This window comes from Ambystoma mexicanum, chromosome 9 (genome assembly GCF_040938575.1).
Source record: "Ambystoma mexicanum isolate Mex_15411 chromosome 9, UKY_AmexF1_1, whole genome shotgun sequence".
Taxonomy (NCBI): domain Eukaryota; kingdom Metazoa; phylum Chordata; class Amphibia; order Caudata; family Ambystomatidae; genus Ambystoma; species Ambystoma mexicanum.
The window spans coordinates 1,544,595,910-1,544,603,221 of NC_090931.1; positions in this window are offsets into that span (position 1 = coordinate 1,544,595,910).

The following is a 7,312-nucleotide window of genomic DNA, read 5'->3' on the forward strand; positions in this document are numbered from 1 at the left end:
TATTGAATGTTTCTCTCTTCTTCCCTTTCTCTTCTCCTGTAGAACCCCAAAGGTTAACGTTCTCACCTTAGGTAAGTGAACGCCGTGCTCTCCATCTGCCTCGGGGCAGGGTGCTGTAACCAGTTTCTTCACTGGATAAGGGGAGCAGGCCTCTTGACTTCAGAGGACTGCTGTCCGTCGTTTACTGCACGAACGGTAAGTTTTGAGTAATTCTAATGTCTTTAAAAGTCTTTAGTAATGATGTCTCTTGTTTTGCAGGGTTCCGGCGATGGCGGATGACGGGCTGAAGTGAGTTGAAGATGGAGCCCGTGTGATGAATAGAAGCGCCTGGAAGCACGTAAGTAAGCGCTTGTTGCCTGCTTCACGATGCGCTCTAACTGTCTTTTTATTTTGCAGGTACAAGTTCGAAGAGGCTGCAGGGTGCCGGAATACCCACTGGGTTAGATGTGGAAAGGAGTAATGGCACGTGAGTATTAAAGTTCCCCAATGTCTTTAAACGCACCTTGTTTTGTCTTTCAGATGCGGGGTGCAGCGCCGAAGGCCTCCGGAGCGTGCGAAGAGTTGGTAAGCTTTTGTCTTTCAGATGCCGGAATGCAGTGCGAAGACCTCCGGAGCGCACGAAGAGTAGGTAAGCCTTTGTCTTTCAGATGCCGGAATGCAGCGCGAAGACCTCCGGAGCGCATGAAGAGTAGGTAAGCCTTTGTCTTTCAGATGCTGGAATGCAGCGCGAAGCGTTGGTGACAGCCGATGGACCAGGTAAGTGAAGCGCTGTCACTGAAGACCGTAATGCTAACCTGTTCTTTCTTGTCTTTATAGGTGTTGCTGAAGACTGGATTCAGGATGGTAAGCCTTTTTCCTTAGGCCCAGGATCAGATGCAGAAGACACGATGAGCGTTCTGCTGCAGAGGATGCAGAATAACGCAAAGCAAGATTCATCCATCGGGTGTGGTTTAAATAGCCTCCTGTAGTGCTTAGGTGTCTCCTTCCACAGCCACGCCTAGGTAAGAAAAGAGTTCCTGCTTTCCAGAAGAGTTCCAGTGTTCTGAACCTAGGGAGTGGCTCCTGCCCCACCCAACAGGAAAAGTAGTTCCAAACAGAAGAGGATCAGAGGCTCAACTGGCAGGGAAGTAAGCAGCATGGTCTGCTGCAGGTAAGTCCACCCAAGCATTATGAGCCCGGCGCTTCCAGCACTGGGACTGGGCATATTTATGAGCCTGGTGCCACTGGCGCCAGGACTGGGTCCAAAAGGTCCCAATTGGGACTGGTTGGCACTCGGAACCTGGGTTATGGATCTGCTTCCAAGGGAGTTGGGAAAACCCTGACCTTTTGGAAGCAGAGATCATGACAGTACCACCCCTCAAGGCCCCTCCCAAACCGGGCTTCTCCGGTGGTTTTGGCTTGTCAGGAAATGTTCGGTGAAATCTTTTGATTAGGCGAGGAGCGTGGACATATTCAGCGGGTTCCCAGGATCTCTCTTGGGGGCCGTAGCCTTTCCAGTCAATTAGGTAAAATAGTTTAGATTTGGAGATCTTGGAGTCCAGAATGCTTTTGACTTCAAACTCGAGTTCTCCATCAACTAGGATGGGTTTTGGAGATTTAGTTAGTCGGGTTTGTGGTTGCACGGGTTTTAATAGAGAGACGTGGAAGACCGGATGTATCTTCATGTGCGGGGGCAAGTCCAACTTGACCGCTACTGGGTTTACTATGGTAGTGATGGAATAGGGACCAAGGTATATTGGGTTGAATGTGCCTGGCCCTTTTAGAGGTAGATATTTGGTGGATAACCAGACTTGATCCCCTACTTGATATTGAGGGGCTTCCTTCCGATGTTGATCTGCTCCTTTCTTGTATTGTTCTTTAGCCCTTTGAAGGTGAGAAACAGCTTCCTTAAAGGCTTGGGTGATTGTAGAATGCAGGTAGTCTACTGCTGGTGTTTCAAGATCTTGGAGGGGATCCAACTCTGAGGTTCGAGGGTGACTGCCGTATAAAAGAAAAAACGGGGTTTTTCCCAGTTCCCGAATGGACAGAGTTATTGTAGGCATATTCGGCTATCCAAAGGATGTCTTTCCAAGTTTTTTCAGTTTGTTGCAGCATGCAGCGTAAATACTGTTCCAGAGTTTGATTGGTCCTCTCGGTTTGTCCGTCGGTCTGAGGGTGGTGACTGGTCGATAGTCTCACCACATCAATTTGAGCCGACCGACAGCAACTTCGCCAAAAATGAGAAATAAATTGACTACCTCGATCCGAAATTAGAACCGAAGGAAAACCGTGCAGTCGGACGATGTTTTCCAGAAATTCTCGGGCCAGAGTTGCTGCTGTTGGCAAGCCTTTGAGCGGAATGAAATGCGCCATTTTGGAGAATAAGTCCACGATTACTAGAATCGTATTGTATCCGGAGCATGGGGGTAGATCGGTGATGAAGTCCATAGAAAGCGTATGCCAAGGGCGAGGTGGGATGTCAATAGGGCGTAAGAGGCCTGCTGGTCTTTCCTTTTGACTCTTGTTTTGGGCGCATACTCCACAGGACATTATAAAGTCTCTGATATCTTTTTTCCAAGACGGCCACCAGAAGTAGTGCTTGATCTTTTCTGAGGTCTTGGCCATACCGGGATGTCCTTCCATTAAAGAATCGTGATAACAAGAGATTACTTTTTTCTGTAAATCTGTGCTGGGCAGGTATAATCGTTCTTGGAAATACAATAAGTTGTCCTTTACTGCAAAGTCCTTTCCCTGCAGATGCCAATTCTGTATGTCTGCTGGAGTTACAAGTTGCCTGGCTTTATCCTTAACTTCCTCTATGGATTGTGTGGCGATTACACCCAGAATTCTTTGTTCGGGAATGATTGGTACAGGTTTAGGGTTGATCAAGTGTTCTTCCACTCCCATCCGAGAAAGGGCATCAGCTTTACCGTTTTTTGTACCAGGTCGATAGGTAATTATGAAGTCAAACTCGGCAAAGAATAATGCCCAACGGAGTTGTCTAGAGGATTGGGCTTTTGCGGTTTTCAAATATTGCAGGTTTCGGTGATCCGTAATCACAGTAACGGTGTGTCGGGCCCCCAGCAGATAATGCCGCCAAGCCTTAAAGGCAGACTTGATAGCCAGAAGTTCCTTGTCAGTAATCGTGTAATTGATTTCAGGAGGCGAGAATTTGCGGGACCAAAATGCCACGGGATGCAACTGATTGGTTACCGGGTCCTTTTGTGATAGAACTGCCCCCATGGCAAGGCTTGAAGCATCAGTTTCCACGATGTGGGGGAGTTCGGGGCAAGGGTGTTTTAAGATTGGTGCAGAGAGGGGCGTGGCTTGGAGCGCTAGCGATGCAGTCGCTCCTTTGAAGCCGCCCATGGGAGATCCGCCGCAAATATGAGGCGGATTCCGGCAAGTAGCACGATCACCGATGCTACCCAAGGTGATCGGAACCATTGAAGCACGTCTGGGTCGTAGATGAACCCCTAACGCGTATGCGTTGTGCCCGAATTTACCTTCCGAGTCCAGCACCCGGCGCCCTCCGTAACAACTAAGATGGCGGATGCTCGGAGGCCCGAGGGGAGGAGTCGGACGGCGGTCGAAGGAGAGGGGGCGCACTGACACTCGCCGCCGCCCGAGCAGCAGTGGACCCAAAGACGGGAGTCAACCTAGGAACGGCCCCGGCTCCGACCTCCACCTGAGCGGTGAGGGGACTGCACCGGCGGCCCCAAAGGAGCTCCCGCCGAGGACCCTCCCTATTCTCGGAACGCTGGTGGGGACAGACAGCCCCGTGGCGGACGGCTTTCCGCCTCCCCCTCCTGGCTCCCGCATCAAACCGGGCCCCCGGGCTGAAGACGCTGAAATCCAGACCCAGTCGGGGCCCAGGTGAGAAGGCCCGCGCTGCATCCCGCGCCGGGGGGAAACATAGGCGCGGCGCCCTGCCCTTGCCGGAGGGCACTCCAACAGCAGCGAGAGAGACCAGCATTATCCCCCCGGCGTGGGAGGAAGCGCCGGGGATGCGGGGGACCAGGAAGCACCGGGAGGCACCAAGAGGCCCAGGTGTGGCCCACACCAACGGACTCCAACCCTTAGAGCCTCAGGAGGCTGAGATGGCCTCCGCAAAACGTACGGGGGGGCCCCACAACGGACCCGGCCCGCCACATAAGCGTCACCAGGGACGGCCTGAGGTTCAGCCACACCAAGCACCCCACTCAATCACCCAAGAACGGGCCCCTTCTCCAGTGGCCGCCTAACAGAACACTGCGTACCGTCCCTGCCTCTGGGGTCAACCAACGGCAACAGAGGAAGCAGCCCCACTGCAGCAGAGCCTAAGCAAAAGAAGGACAACAGAGGCACGGACACAACCTCCAGGTTTACTACCCAGCCTCTCCAACTAAAACCCCAGAATTACTAACACGTGCCCTCCACATTCTCCTGGGGCCCCCCGGCCCACATCTTCATCCAGCAAACCCACGCAGCACCCATTGAAGCAACCCCCCACACACCTATCATGTCCAGGCAATCGAAAGCCAATAAGACAACAGACATCCCCACTATGTTTGCTGGCGCGGACAGAAGCAAAAAACAGGACTCTATCAAATTGACCCCGCAAAAACAGCTGGAAGAAAAAGATGCTCTGGCCACCAGAGGGGACCTAGTAGTTTTCATGGCGGACATTAAGTCTGAATTCCGCTCCTGCCTAGCTGACCTCACCTCCAAAATAGAACAAACGGACCAAAGAATAACAGAGGCGGAACAGAGGCTGGTGGAGGTTGAAGATCGGTCACAAGCTCATACTTCCACCCTTAAGGAGATCCAGCAATCTATCCATGAAATACAAGACAAATATGAGCTGCTGGAGTTTAAGCAGGAGGACCTGGAAAATAGGGCACGCCGTAATAATCTCCGGATTCGGGGGGGTCCCACCCTCTGTCCCCGACAACAAGCTAACGGAATACATAGGAGATTTCTTCCAGGCCCTATTACCGGATCTAGACAAATCCCAGCTCCTGCTGGATCGGACCCACCGACTGCGCCCGCGCCGGGGCACGGACTCAGACCCTCCCCCAGATGTGATCACCAGGGTTCACTTCTTTACAACCAAGGAGGCCATAGCAGCAATCAGCCGTACGGGAGACAGTCTCTCGACCCAAGGTTCCCCCCTTCAGATTTATCAGGATCTCTCGCTACTCACCTTACAGAAACGAAGGGCGCTCGGCCCCCTGGCGCTTTTTCTTCAAAAACAACAGGTTCGGTACAAATGGCTGTTCCCCACGGCACTGCAATTCTCATACAGAGGCACTCTTCGACGGATCAGCCACTTAGAGGACGCAAATTCAATCATGCAGCCAACCTCACCCAGTGAGACCTCCTCGCCAAACCTAGACAAAGCTGGGGACTCTGAACCTCCCTCCTCCCCGAAGCCCAGGCGGTCATCGTGGTCAAAGATCCAGCGAAACCACAAGAAAAGATAACTAAGGAGGACGCACACCACAGAAACAGGACGCCCCCGCGGACTCTGGTCCTGACAACATCCACACCGGGCACTTGCGACCTTGCCAAAACTTAGAGCCGCCACCTCCATTTTAAAGGAACAAGCCTGGCGAGCGGCGGCGGCGGACCATTCCCATGGTTCATACCCATTCCAGGGAGACTTTCCAACTGCTGTTCCCTGGAAACCCGTAGTTCTCAAGACGAGATGGGACAGTTGGCCCCGTTGGCCAGGGAAGGGCCCGTACCCGAAAGGTCGGTCCCCCACCAGTTAAAGTTGCGGCCCCCCGTTGGCGCGCCGCTTTAAAACCTCAAGTGCAGAATGGTACCATAGTAGCTTTCGATAGACATGGCAACTGAAGCAATAACACACGACCCCCCCCAACCCAAACGACTGAACAGGTGACCCCAACGGACCACCAGACTCTGCGGATCCTCTCCCTAAATGTGAACGGACTAAACTCCCCTAACAAACGGAAGGCAATATTACTAAAACTCCAAGACGAAGATGCCATGATAGCCATGCTTCAAGAGACCCACCTGTTGCCGGTGGACATAACTCGGCTCCGTTCCCGGCTGTTCCCGCTCCAATTCTTCGCCTCTGGTGGAAGCAAAAAGGGAGGCACTGCGATCCTCTTTCGGAAAGACTTACACCCACAAATCCTAGAAACAAAAACATGCCCGGAAGGCCGGTACACAGCGGTCAAATGCCTTCTTATGGGAGACCTATACACTCTGGTCTCAGTCTACGCCCCCAACACGGGACAATCCCTCTTCTATGACTCTCTGGGCACAGCTCTCGCTGGCTTCGTGGAAGGCCAAACAATCATGGGGGGGGGACTTCAACGGGGTTCCCGATCCCACCAAAGACAGATCGCACCCCCCAACTCCAAGCGACTTTGCCCAGGCTCTCAGCCTCCTCCGGCTCTTCAGGTCCCTGGAGATAATAGACTCGTGGCGAGTGTTCCACCCCAACGAAATAGACTACTCTTTCTATTCATTTGTCCATCGCACCTTTTCAAGGATCGACTTGTTCTTGATCTCCCCACAAACTTTCCCCTCTGTCAAAGAGGTCTCCATTGGCACCCGAGCCATATCCGACCATGCTCCAATGCTCCTGGAACTACGGGCACAGAACCCCAATCCTTATAGCCCACGTAAATGGGCACTATATGACCCAATCCTCAACGACATGACCACCAGAGACGAGATCGCAAGAGGCATAAGAAACTTTTTTGAAGAAAATCCCGCCTCAGACACCTCACTAGCGAACAACTGGGACGCCATGAAGGCTGTAATAAGAGGCTCCCTAATAGCTCAAGGAGCGACTTACCACCGAAACAGGCGCCAAGCCCGAATAGCCCTAGAAAATGAGCTAAAAGAGGCAGAGGCAATACAGAAGGAAAAAGGCTGGTCCCCTAAAACGCAACGGATCATACGCACAGCAAGGAAAAAACTGGAAGCCCACTATGCGGAACAGACCGCTCAACTGTTGGCGAAAGCTAAGCAGTCATATTACGCAAAGGGTAACAAGGCCAACAGGTTCCTGGTAGCCAAACGCCGACGCGGTAACACGATCACCAGCCTGCGTGATCCTAACGGAGTCACGCACTACTCGGAGCCTGAAAAGCAACGCCTCGCAAAAGACTACCTGGCCCAAATTATGAAGGCAACTCCACGGAGCCTACCGCAACAGACGGAATACCTACAGGAGGCAGCAGTGCCTCACCTCCCCGATGCAGCGAGAGATGAACTGGAGGAGCCCATAACGGGGGAGGAGGTGGAACAAGCCATCAAATCATTGAAAACACGGGCCCCTGGGCCAGACGGCTTCTCAACTAGGTTTTACAAA